This window comes from Lynx rufus, unplaced genomic scaffold (assembly GCF_022079265.1).
Source record: "Lynx rufus isolate CCGP_SWC_20201006 ecotype Redwood Valley unplaced genomic scaffold, mLynRuf1.p SCAF_3, whole genome shotgun sequence".
In the NCBI taxonomy this organism is placed as follows: Eukaryota; Metazoa; Chordata; class Mammalia; order Carnivora; family Felidae; genus Lynx; species Lynx rufus.
This window is the reverse complement of record NW_025814845.1, coordinates 130,044,562-130,058,308: the sequence shown is the minus strand read 5'-3', so window position 1 is coordinate 130,058,308 and position 13,747 is coordinate 130,044,562. Positions and strand designations below refer to the sequence as shown.

Below are 13,747 nucleotides of genomic sequence, written 5' to 3'. Positions count from 1 at the left end.
CACCCCCATATATGAGAGATTTTTAGCTAGTAGGATTTTTTGTCAGTATGAAAATAGTGATTTGTGTTCTCTAATTTTTATAATTTTACCCTCATCTTCCCAAGGAAAAGAATGTGAAATGTAAATTCTAAAATTCCTTGTCTTACCATTTTGAAGTGTCTGAAATTTGAAAACCATCCAGTAACAGGCATGACCAGCTGAATGATACAATCCTCTACTGCTTACAGAGGCCAGCATCCTGATTGCCCGAGTTTCTCTGGGCAACACATGACCCTAGTGCAACCTGAGAGCCCCTTGCCACTCTTGAGGGTTCTTCCCGGCCACCGTTTACATACCATCAGTTCACCAAAGCGCTATTTCAGTTGGTCAGATACTGAAATTGGTCAAAATGCTTCAAAATGTCTCCTGTTTGTAGAGGGAATATTCCTGCCTGGACTCACAAGGAGGAAACTGCTGACCAAACCTCCACGTCCTGGCGAAGGTACTGCAGAGGGGACATCCGCTTACCTCTCCACCCTGTCATTTACTCTGAGATGAGTTATTCTATGCAGAGCCGATTTAGAAAAATAGACTACTACTGGTAAAATGTTAAAGTATGAATTTTTCAGGACCCATTTATTTTTCTTCATGAACCATAGCTATTCCTTATTCTCAATTTTGGCATTTCCGGCTGGAATACACATCTTAGGAAAGAAAAAAGGCCATTTTCTCGTGCACACTATCTGTTCATCCCTACACTGTGACAGGTTGTTGCATGAGTGATGAGAATGCATGAGCTCAGCCTGCTCGCTATCAACAGCCTAATGGCTCACGTGGTGCCAAGATGCATCAGTTAGTACCAGGGTGAACAGCCCAGCTGTCATCGGTCACAGAACGTTTGGAAGGCTGTTCCTTGTATGATTCCTAGGCTGTGGGACAATTAGCCCAGTTCTAACACTAACCCATTTCATTTTCTCAGTTCAAAAAATTTTCATATTTTCCTCTATCCTTTCAAATGTTTCATATTTTAGGAGAGTAAAAGCAGATAAATGCTCTGTCTAACCAAATCCTGCCCATTCCCCTGGGCCTCTTCTTTTCAGTGCTATTTCCCCAGATACTGCTCTGCTTTTCGGTCTATTTATTGCTTCTCCACTCTGAGCGGCGTCTACTAGCTACATGACCCCACTGGCAGTTGAGCACAGCAATAACAATGACTTCTTCCGTGACCAGTTTAATTGAGGAATCTCACCACATTGGGGTATATGTTTAAGATGTTATTTTTCAAACAACTGACAGCAGCTGTGCTCTGCCTACCCCTCGACTTCTGCCAAATACCAAACTCTATTTATGAGATCCCAGTCGGCCTCTATAACTTTTCTTTAATGTTTATTTATTCTTTGAGAGACAGGAAGACAGAGCACGAGTGGGGGAGGGGCAGAGAGAGATGGAGACACAGAATCTGAAGCAGGCTCCAGGCTCTGAGCTGTCAGCACAGAACCTAATGGGGGGGAGGAAGGGTCCTTCCCTCAGGAAGGAACTGAACCGTAAGATCATGACCTAAACTGAAGTCGGACACTTAACCAACTGAGCCACACGGGCGCCCCTGCTTCTACAACTTTTCACTTTCTGTTTAGTACTGGCTATTGCATTTTCGTTACTAAGACTCAGTACTGATCATTTTTAAGGTTTAATCCCATATTTAAGTCAATCTGACTGCAAATCCCCTCCTCCTTCACCTCACCTATGGAGGATTGAATTTGGAGTAGAGTGAGAAGGAGTATAAAATGATCGACTTTTTCATACTCCTTTCTTTCTCACGTGTATTACTCTGGTTTTGGGAAGGGGAGTGGGAAAAGCCTTTTCCTTTCATGGTCATTTGATTCTTGGATTGACTATGCTTCTCTTTATGGGTCATAAACAACTTTATGTCAGTGGTGGTTAGGGGTTCTCATTCTGTTGATAATCACCACTGACCTGGCTTATTATCTCCAGACTTACGTGGATCAGTGGAAGCCCAACAAAACCTTGCTGACATGGTATGCAATCCCGTAGAATCAATGGGCCCTTGCAAGAATCAGCTGCATTTTCAAGCTATCCCTACCAGCACCCCCATGCCACATTCCTCTAGCATTTGAACTACATTGCCTCACATGTGTTGGTTCCAGTGAACCTACAGTTTGGTCTCATTCATTCCTTATTACCCCAAATCAGGAGCTGCGGGAGCAGGTAGGCTCTGTAATCTGCATTGTTTGAGAACTAGGAATTTGAAAGGGTAATCTCTGCCTGACCATGCTGCCCTTTCTGCAATTCTGGGACCACATGAACAAGTAGACAAGACTGGTAGCTAAGAGAACATCCACTTCATAGTATAATTTTGTTGTAGAGAGAATAATGCATCCCCAAAGGATGTTCACATCTTTATCTTCAGAATCTGTGCATATGTCAGTCTTCATGGCAAAAGGGACTTAGCAGATGTGATTAAGTTAAAGATTTTAAGATGAGAAGATTATCCTGAATTATCACAGTAGATACGGTGAATCACAAGGGCTCCTATAAGATGGAGGCAAGAGGGTCAAAGCTGTGAGATAAAGTATGACAATGAAAGCAGGAGCTGGAGTTACACGCTCTGAGGATGAAAGAAAGAGCAGAACTCAAGGCAGGTAGACAGTTTCTACATTCTGGAGAGGTAAGGAATGGTAAGGAGAAAGGTAAGGAAATGAATTCTCCTCCAAATTCTCAAGAAGGAATATAGTTCTGTTGAACTCTTGATTTTAGTCTCTAAGATCCATTTGGACTTCTGACCTCCAAAACCGTAAGATGATAAATTTGTATTGCTTTAAGACACAGAGTTTGTGTCTTAATTTGTAACAGCAGCAATAGGAAATTAGTACAGACAGCAACAGCACCTTCTTTCTACACGCACAAAATTTGCAAGTCCACCAAAGGTGTCTATTGACCAAGTATCTTCTTGCCCCAGAGAGTGGTAAGAGGGACAGATAGCTTTTCTTTAAGAGCTCTTCTCTCCTCACAGAAGGTGCTCTCCCCTAATTCCCAGGCACCCTCCTGGGTCAGAGCCTCTTTAACACCTCATGCAGAGCTGGCATCTCAGTCAAGATCTGGCTCTTTTCCAAGCTGACTTTGAAAGTTTATAGTTTTATTCTCAACAGGGCCTTAATTTAGCTGTTTTCCGTGTACCCTATACTGTATACTGAGGTACCTCACAGCATCCTGTTACACTATTTCCAATTATCCCACAACTAAGGCATTTTTTAAGGAGGTTAAGACACAATATCGTATTTAATTGTCACTAAGCTAGTGGTGGGCTGGCCATTGTCTAACAACTAGAGAGGAAAGGGGGCCGATTTGTAGCATTTGTATCTTTCCATGGTATAAATAGCCCACCCTGGCTAATTTCAAGCTGTGATATCAGTGAACATGGAGCTGGGAAGAGATGTACAGAAGCACATAATTATATAGGATTTTCATTGCATTAATATGGTAATAAATGTAAATACAATAAATAGTAAAATATAATAGATACAATAAAATAACCAGAAAGTGATGAGTTTTGAATATTTATTACCTTTTATAATTTTATATACATTTTATAATCATATCATTTATTTAAGTTTATATACACACATATCATATATACTACTTTTAATTATGTCTATGTTGAGTAACTAGGTAAAAAATTCTTCAAAACTTTTGAGCCAGCTCCAATGCACCACTGAAAAAATAAAACCAAAAATAGCTTTATTCTTTTACTAAATCCCAGCAATAATGTTTTTCAAATTCAGAAAGCTAGAAAGCAGAAAAGCCAGTATTTCAATAGAGGTCTTCTAAATCCAAATTCTGTTATCTTCTCTGCATTTTGCTTCTGTAGCCTGAGTTGTGACACTTATCAACGTACGTTTTCCACCAAGATGTTCTCTGACCCAAGGTTTCTAAGATACAAAAGTCTGGGATACAACATTCCCTTTCTCCTTCTTGGAAATTCATGATTAACATTAGCATGTTATATGTTATGAAAATCCTTGATGTAAGCATCTAGTCAATTTTAACTTAATCAGTGCAGTGTTTCCAAAAATATCTGACCAGGAGCCTCTTCCTCATCTTTTTATGGTACAGGTATACCTTGTTTGCTTGTGCTTCATTTTACTGCATTTCACAGAAACTTGGTTTTGTGTGTTTGTTTGTTTTGTTAGTTTCGTTTTTTCTAATTGAAGGTTTGTGGCAACCCTCTGTCAAGCAAGACCATCAGAGCCATTTTTCCAACAGCACTTGCTCACTTCGCGTCTCTGCGTCACATTTTGGTAACTCACACAATATTTCAAACTTTTTCATCATTATTATCTGTGTTATGGTGACCTGTGATCAGTGATCTTTGATGTTACTATTGTAATTGTTTTGGGGATGCCAGGGACCACACCCATATAAAACAGTGAACTTAACTGATAAATGTATGTGTTCCGACCGCTCTGCCAACTGCCTGTTCCCCCATCTCTCTCTCTCTCTCTGTCTCTCTGTCTCTCTCTCCAAACCACCCTATTCCCCAAGAGACAACAATATTGAAATTAGGCCAATCAGGAACTCTTTAAAGCCTTCTCAGTGTTCAAGTAAAAGAAGGAGTTGTATACCTCTCACTTTAAAGCAAAAGCTAAAAATAATTAAGCTTGGAAAGGAAAACATGTCAAAAGCCAAGATAGGTGGAAAGCTTTTGTACCAGTTAGTCAAGTTTTCAGTGCAAAGGAAAAGTTCTTGAAAGAAATTAAAGGGGCTGTGCCAGTGAGCACATGAATGCTAAGAAAGCAAATCAGCCTTATTGCTGATATGGAGAAAGTTTGAGTGGTTTGAATAGAGAAGATCAAATCAGCCACAACATTCCCTTAAACAAAAGCCTAATCCAGAGCATGGCCCTAATTCTCTCCATTTCTATGAAGGCTGAGACAAGAAGCTGCAGAAGAAAAGTTTGAAGCTAGGAAAGGTTGGTTCATGAGGTTTAAGGAAACAAGCCGTCTCCATAACATCAAAGTTCAAGATGAAGCAGCAAGTGCTGATGGAGAAGCTGCAGCAAGTTCTCCAGAAGGTCCAGCTGAGATAATTCATGAAGGTGGCTACACCAACCAACAGATTTCCAGTGTGGATGAAACAGCCTTCTACTGGAAGGAAAGGTCATCTAGGATTGTCGTAGCTACAGAGGAGAAGTCAATGCCTGGCTTCAAAGATTCAAAGGACAGGTTGACTCTCTTGTTAGGGGCAAATAACAGCTGGTGACTTTAAGCTGAAGCCTCAGCTTATTGGCCATTTCAGGAATCCTAGGGGCTTGAGAATTATGCTAAAATCTATTCTGCCTGTGCTCTATAAATGGAACAACAAAGTCCAGATGGCAGTCCATCTGTTTACAACATGGTTTATTGTATATTCTAAGCTGTTGAGACTTACTACTCAGAAAAAAAGATTCCTTTCAAAATATTCCTGCTCATTGACAATGCACCTGGTCACCCAAGAGCTCTGGTGGAAATGGATGAGATTCATGTTGTTTTCATACCTGCTAACACAACATCCATTCTGCAGCACATGGATCAAGATTTTGCAGTGCCTGGGTGGCTCAGTCAGTTAAGCATCTGACTCTTGGTTTCAGCTCAGGTCATGATCTCACGGTTTGTGAGTTCAAGCCCCGCATTGGGCTCTGTGATGATTGCAGGAAGCCTGCTTGGGATTCTGTCTCCCTCTCTCTCTGCCCCTCCCCCACTCATTCTCTATCTCTCTCTCTCTCTCAAAAAAAAATAATAATAAAAGAAGTAATTTCAACTTTCAGGTCTTATTATTTAAGAAATTCATTCCATAAGGCTATAGCTGCCAAAGACAGTGACTCTTTTGATGGATCTAGACAAAATAAATTGAAAACCTTCAAGAGGGGCGCCTGGGTGGCGCAGTCGGTTAGGCGTCCGACTTCAGCCAGGTCACGATCTCGCGGTCCGTGAGTTCGAGCCCCGCGTCGGGCTCTGGGCTGATGGCTCAGAGCCTGGAGCCTGTTTCCGATTCTGTGTCTCCTTCTCTCTCTGCCCCTCCCCCGTTCATGCTCTGTCTCTCTCTGTCGCAAAAATAAATAAACGTTGAAAAAAAAAATTAAAAAAAAAAAAAAAGAAAACCTTCAAGAAAGAATTCACCATTCTATATCACATTAAGAACATTTATGATTCATGGGAAGAGGTCAAAATATCAATATTAACAGGTGTTTGGAAAAAGTTTATTCCAACCTTCATGGATAACGTTGAGGGGTTGGAAGACTTCAGTGGAGGAAATAACTGCCAATGTGGTGAAAATAGCAAGAAAATTAAAATCAGGAGTGGAACCTGGAGATGTGATTGAATTGCTACAATTTCAGGATAAAATTTTAACAGATGAGGAGTTGCTTCTTACAGACGAGCAAAGAAAGTGATTTCTTGAAATGGAATATATTCCTGGTGAAGAGACTGCTAATATTATTGAAATGACAACAAAGGATATGGAATATTATATAAGCTTGGTTGAAAAAGCAGCAGCAGGGTGTGAGAGGATTGAATCCAATTTTGAAAGTTCTCCTGTGGGTGAAATGCTATCAAACAGTGTCACATGCTACAGAGAAATTGTTCATGAAAGGATGAGTCAATTGATATGGAAAATTTTATCATTGTCTTATTTTAAGAAATTGCCACCCCAGATTTCAGCCGCCACCACCCTAATCAGTCAGCGGCCATCAACATCAACGTTAGATCATTCACCAGCAAAAAGATTAGGGCTCATTGAAAGCTCAGATGATGGTTGGCATTTTTTAGCAATACATTATTTTTTTAAATTAAGGTAAGTACATTATTACCTTTCAGATATAATGCTATTGTACACTTAATAGACTATGGTATAGCGTAAACAACTTTTATATGCCCTGGAAAACCAAAAAGTTCATTTTACTTGCTTTATTGTGATATTCAATTTATTGCAGTTGCCTGGAACCAAACCCACAATACCTCTGAGGTATGCCTGTACCAGCTAAATTCCAATAGTACACTTGTTCCAGGAGACCCATTGTATGGTATATATGTTCATTTCTCATGTGTGCACTTGTCTCCCACAAATTGTTGGAAACTTATTGGCCACAGGAATTATACCTCAACTATTCTTATACCCTCCTTAGTATGTGAGGGCTTAATAGAGTAGAGACTCTGTACACATTTTTTAACTGAATGAAATTCAAATAAATGCCAGTCAGGAGCAATGAAAATACAATGACATTTCCCTGAGGTGATAGTCTCTCTCTTGCAAGATACAAACACACATTACTGATATATTTTAATTTAAGCTCATAATTTTTCTTCGCTTTCATTATTATCTCCACTTTACGGATATTGAGCCTAGAAAGAAATTAAATCTTGCCTAATAAAGGGTTGTTTTTGTATTGTATATTCCTCGCATATCACTTAAATCAGTCAAGCAATAGAGAAAATATTGGAACTCTCAAATGGAGAGTACATGAATTTAGCTTTATTATCACAGCACTTAGGGGCCACTTTCCTATTAAGATAAGATTTTGAGCTTTGTCATGTGCTTGAACATTCCCAGTTAGGTGCCAATCTGACCTCCAGTGTTTCTCAGTGTTAAATCAGATGGCTTCCTACTCAGCCATAAAAAAGAATGAGATCTTGTCATTTGCAACAGCATAGATGAACCTAGAGGGCATCATGATAAGTGAAATAAGTCAGACAGAGAAAGACAAATGCCATATGATTCCACTTATATGAGGAATCTAATAGAAACAAAACAGATGAACAAACAAAACACAACAGAAACAGACTCAGAGACACAGGAAGCAAACTGGGGGCTGCCAGAGGGTAGAGGGGCTGGGGACATAAGTGAATGGGGCTAAGAGCTATAAACCTCTACTTATAAAACATAGTTGACCTTTGAACAATGTGGGAGTAAGGAGCTCTGACCCCTCCATGCAATCAGAAATCTGCTTGTAACTTTTGAGTCCCCCAAAACTTAACTACTGACAGCCTACTGCTAACCAGAAGGCTTACTGATAATATAAACAGTTGATTAACACATATTTTGTAGGGGCGCCTGGGTGGCTCCGTCGGTTAAGTGTCCGATCCCGGAGCCTGCTTTGGATTCTGTGTCTCTGTCTCTCTCTGCCCCTCCCCCACTCGCTCGCGCGCGCGCGCGCTCTCTCTCTCTCTCTCTCTCTCTCTCAAAAGTAAATAAGCATTAAAAAACACACATTTTTTTTGTATGTTACATGTATTATATACTCTATGATTTGTTTTAATGTTTATTTATTTTGAGAGAGAGAGAGCAAGCAGGGGAGAGACAGAGAGAAGGAGACAGAATCCTAAGCAAACTCTGCTCCATCAGCGCAGAGCCCAAAGCAGGGCTCAGCCTCATGAACCACAAGATCATGACCTGAGCTGAAATCAAGAGTCAGCCGTTTAATCAACTGAGCCACCTAAGTGCCCCTATATATTCTATTCTTACAATAAAGTAAGCTAAAGAAAAGAAAATCTTATTAAGAAAATCATAAGGAACAGAAAATACATTTAGAGTTCCATGCTGTGTTTATTTTTAAATCCATGTAAACATGGACTTCTGTAGTTCATACCTGTGTTTTTCAAGGGTCAACTGTAAATAAATCTTAGGTATGTAATGTACAGCATAGGGAATATAGTAAAAAATATTAAAATAACTTCATATAGCAATAGATCATAACGACTAAATATGGGGATCATTTTGTAATGTATAAAAATATTGACTCACTGTGATGTACACCTGAATCTAATTGGATTTTTATGTCTATTTATACTTCAATAAAATAAATAAATAAGTGAGTAGGTTCAGATGCCCTCAAAGATATTTTCAGCTATTAACTTCTTTTAGTTATCCACTTAAAAGTCCTTAATAAGTAGTTACAATTGTAAAAAAAAAAAATCCTATGGTATCCAAATAAAGAGCAATAGACATGAGCTGCTATCCAAGTCTTTATCAGAAGCTTAGTTGAAAGAAACATTTACAGAGGGTTTCCTGAAGATATTTAATAGAGTCCAACCCACTCCTTACTGATACCACCTTTTTCATTGTAGTAAGATCTTAGGAAGTTTAGAGAAATAGATGAAAAAGAATATATTTTATCATATTGTATAATATGCTATTACATGATACTTTATGGCATAAATAAAAAAGTTTTATTTGGTTTTGTTTGTCTAATAATATAAGAGCTGCTACCGATGTTAACAGATAAATTCTAGAGGGTTTTCTGCAAGTAAACCACAAAAGCTACTCTTGCAATGGAACTGAATTATCAAACTTTCATAGAACCAAATAAGAGACGCTTGGTGGGAATAAAAAGTCGAATCTGCCCGTCAGCAACACCCACCATAAGCAGTCACTTGCAGAAGTATCACTATGGACTAAGGAAATCTACAAGAAGAGGCTCTTTGAGGCTTTTTCACTTGTAAATAGGGAATTTCTCTTTCATTCCTTGATGCATTGTATAAAATTATTTCCAGATATCTCATCATTCCTGTTGCCTGTCTCATGTTATTTGCTGCAAAGTGAAGTATGATTGCAAAAAAACCGTATGCACAAAGAGAATTGATACTTTAAAAAAAATTTTTTTTAATGTTTATTGATTTTTGAAGGAGAGACAGAGCTTGAGCAGGGAGGGGCAGAGAGAGAGGGAGACACAGAAATGGAAGCAGGGTCCAGGCTCTGAGCTCTCAGCACACAGCCCAATGCGGGGCTCAAACTCACAAACCATGAGATCATGACATGAGCCAAAGTTGGACACTTAACTGACTGAGCCACCCAGGCATTCCGAGAATTGATACTTTTTAAATACTTAACTAGGAAACATTTTTATGTTGATAAAAACAATTATTGGGGCTCCTGGGTGGCTCAGTCAGTTAAGCGTCTGACTTCGGCTCGGGTCATGATCTCACAGCTCATGAGTTTGAGCCCCACGTCAGGCTCTGTGCTGACAGCTCAGAGCCTGAAGCCTGCTTTGGATTCTGTGTCTCCCTGTCTCTCTGCCCCTCTCCTGCCTATGCTCTGCCTGCCTCTCTCTCTCAAAAATAAATATCAAAAAAATTTTTTTAATTAAAAAAGAGTTTCTATAACAATGTTTGAAATAATGTATTTGCAGAGTTGACTGGAGGAGGATTTTAAGAGAAATGTCCATTGGTTCAAGAGAAATGTCCATTGGTTCATTGATTCCATGCCTATGCAATGACATATACAATGTGTCAAATACCAGGACACCCAATTCCTACAGAAAGAGTTTTGCTTTTTGCAGATTTTGTTGCCTTCTATTATACATCTTTGTCTTTTGTTTTTGTTTTATAACTCTTTATCTTGTTTAAAGACTCATTTTTAGTCTAATGGCTTGCTTACTTTTTTGTTATTTTTAACTTTTTATTGAAGGATAATGCACATATGGAAACATGTACAATTCAGAAGGGTACATATTTATGAATTTTCAAAAAGTGAATACATCCATGATCCCAGCACCCAAGTCAAGCAATAAAATCTCACAAACACCTCCAGGGCCCACCTCATACCCCTTTCGTTCACCACCCTTTCTCTCTCCTGGCCGCTACAAGCATAGATTAGTTTGGCCAATTGTTGTAGTTTATTTATAAATGGATCACACCATATATACTGTTTTGCTTCATTTGCTCAACACTCTATTTGAGAAATTCATCCAGCAGTGTGCTGGAGAAGTTATAACAACTGACTGATTTCAAGCTCCCAGCATGCAGTCACTGATCACAGAGTCGGGAAGGGAGCTGGCACAAGCCAACTGCAGCACAACACTGAATTAATTTATCCCCATTGTTGTGGGTTCATTCTCCTGATTATAGTGCCCCAAAGTTATGTGCTAATGTATATTATCCTTAAAAAGACTTAGATCTAATAAATCCACACAGGATGTGATTAGTTAGTTGTCTTTTTTACAACATGATATTGTTGTATTTTTCTAGCTGTCTTATATATAAATGAAAGCAGATTCAAGAACATTTGGGAGGTTTATTTTCCAGGGATTTATAAGCCAAATCCAACTGTTTAATGATCATAGATCCTACTTCTCAGTGAGTCTTTTAAATGCACTCTCATGTAAAACAATTAATTAAAAATTCAGTTTTTAAGGGAGCCTGGGTGGCTCAGTCAGTTAAGCATCTAACTTCAGCTCAGGTTATGATCTCACAGCTCATGAGTTCAAACCCCATGTTGGGCTCTCTGCTGTCAGCACAAAGCCCACTTCGGATCCTCTGTCCCCCTCTGTCTCTGCTCCTCCCCTGGCCCCTTCTTTCTTTCTGTCTCTCTCAAAATAAATAAATAAACTTTAAAAAAATCCATTTTTTAAAAAGCTCATTGAAGATGAATCTGAATTGTGAGCTCCGACTCTCATTAATTTCTTCATACTGGTGTGTTCTTTATACTTGAACCCATCTTTGCTGGGTCTAGAATTAAGCCTATTCCATTTTTTGAAGGAAAACATTCTATTTCTTACAACTGATGTGATTATTAGACACTGTAAGTCTAAATAGGAGCAAATTTATTTCTACTGAAAACATTGTTTTTGAAACATCTGTTCATGATATTGCACAATGTTCTTTTTAAGGACTATTGAAGTAGTCTCTTTCTGGATCATACTAATTGTGTCTCCTTCTTTGTGCACTGACTGCCAAAATCTTTAGGACAAATCAGTGGATCACCACTAGCAACGTATCAGGGTATATGCTGTACCAGACCAACCTGGTTCAATGTGAGACAGAAACACACAAGGGTATGAATATCAGGAGGTAAGATGAGTGGGGGCTGTCTTAGAAGCTGGCTACTACAACCTCCAAATAGTCTCTGAAACAATGTAAATATATGGGAATATATATTCCCATGGGAATATATGTTGTATGGGGGATGGGGAAAGAAGAGTTTTGAATAGATTTATTGCAAGTGGAATTTATGTCCATTATGATTTATCTTTTGGAATAAAGGTCCTTAAGACAACACAGACACCATGCTACAGTGGAGTGGGAAGAGGGGGTAATGAGAAGAAGAAAGAACAAGGATTTGTGGCTTTAACTGGTCTAAGCAAGCTGACGAAGTTTTTAGAAACAAAAATTATACCAGTGAAGTAGTTTTATTATTTTATACCAGAAGAATTTTACTCTAAGTATGTATTAACTCGGATGCTTTTGCTTTCAAGCGACAGAAACCTCAACCCAAATTGTCTTCAGGAAAAAAGTATGATGACCTATGTATACCGACCCATACAACTGAATGGTTTTGGAGAGGGATGGGGGTAAGACTGGCTTCAAGTACAACTGAACATGGGCTTCTCCCCCACCCCACCTCTCCCTCTCAGATTCCCACCTTAGTTCAAGGAAGGCTGGGAAAGCGGGTTTCTGGTATTTTTATCTGCAGTAGTGAAGACAGAACTTACCTCCCCTAATTTGAGGAATTCCCCAACAACAAGTTGGCAAAGCTCCTGTACAGGGACCACCCTAATTAACAACTTTGGAATGCCTCTTTCTTGTGTGATTTGCAGCACTGGTGGTTAGGTGATCAAACAGCCATTTCCAACCCTTTTCTCTTGTGCTCCTCTCTGCCATCAAGGCCAGAAAACCTCATCTCTTTCCTACTCTCCTGTGCCGGTAGGGGTGGCCAAAGATGTGGCCAATGAAGTATAGCTTCAGATTTCTAGGCAAGAGAAGAGGGTGCTGAGGGCTTTCAGCTCTTCCTCCACCCCACGCACATATATCACTGATACCATGTGTGGAGCTATAGATCCCATTTGGCATCATGAGACCAAAAATATGAGAATGAAAGGCAGCAGAAGTAAGAAGGGCAGAGCTAGGACCCCGGTGATGCTGATGAGCAGCTGAACCAATGCTACCGGGCAACAACCCCAGACTTCTTGTCATGGGAGACAGATGAACCTCTATCTGACTACGCCATCTTCAAGACAGAGTTAATGTAACTTACACCTAATATATATTTGGACTAAAACAGGTGGAGTCCCAGGATAGAAACTAAAAAGCCGTCAAACTGACCCAAGGCAGCAGCATAGAGGCCAAGCATCTGGGAAGTAGTTTCTCTAAGACGTGAACTGTTCCACTACCTCTATCTCAGGGTTCGCCAGAAGCTGCTTTGCCAAAGGTTGGCTATCCAGATAACATGGAGCAAAGCGAGCATGACTTAGCAAAGCAGTACAATTATAACAATTCCAAAACTAAAATCTGCATAGGACAAGTGGCTACCAAAGTGTCACTTAAGACCCTGATATGACTTTGCATCAAACAGAGCCTTCACCAAGCACTGAGTAGTAGTAGGACCTGATTTTAAAAAAAGATATGAAGATTTGGGGAAAGACACAAGGAAAATAATAAAGATGACAAGGTTCGGAAAATAATTAATTTTTGAAAGAATAAAAGGGTTGTTCTTATTGTGGCCAGAAAGTAGAAGGAGGCCAGTTTATGATTTTAATAATCATCACCAAGCTTATGATGTGCTGTGACAACTAAATCAGAATGCTATTAAATCAATCAATCAATCAATCAATCAGAATGCTATTCAGTTCCGCTCATTTTCCTTGGGAGTCAAAATATAAAAGCCCTATTTGGGGGAGGTATCTGTTGTCATTTTGCTTCTCCGGGAAAATTATTCTCTCCTTCCTTGAGAAGGAGTGACTCACCAACACGTAATGAAAGCTGTTCTTCTCACCTACTGGAGA

The 13,747-nt window shown here is 39.4% G+C and overlaps 1 pseudogene; it reads left to right on the top strand.

Annotated features, from left to right (window-relative positions):
- Positions 1 to 267: 267 nt before the first annotated feature.
- Positions 268 to 13,302, top strand: LOC124521159 (tigger transposable element-derived protein 1-like; annotated as a pseudogene).
- Positions 13,303 to 13,747: the final 445 nt, after the last annotated feature.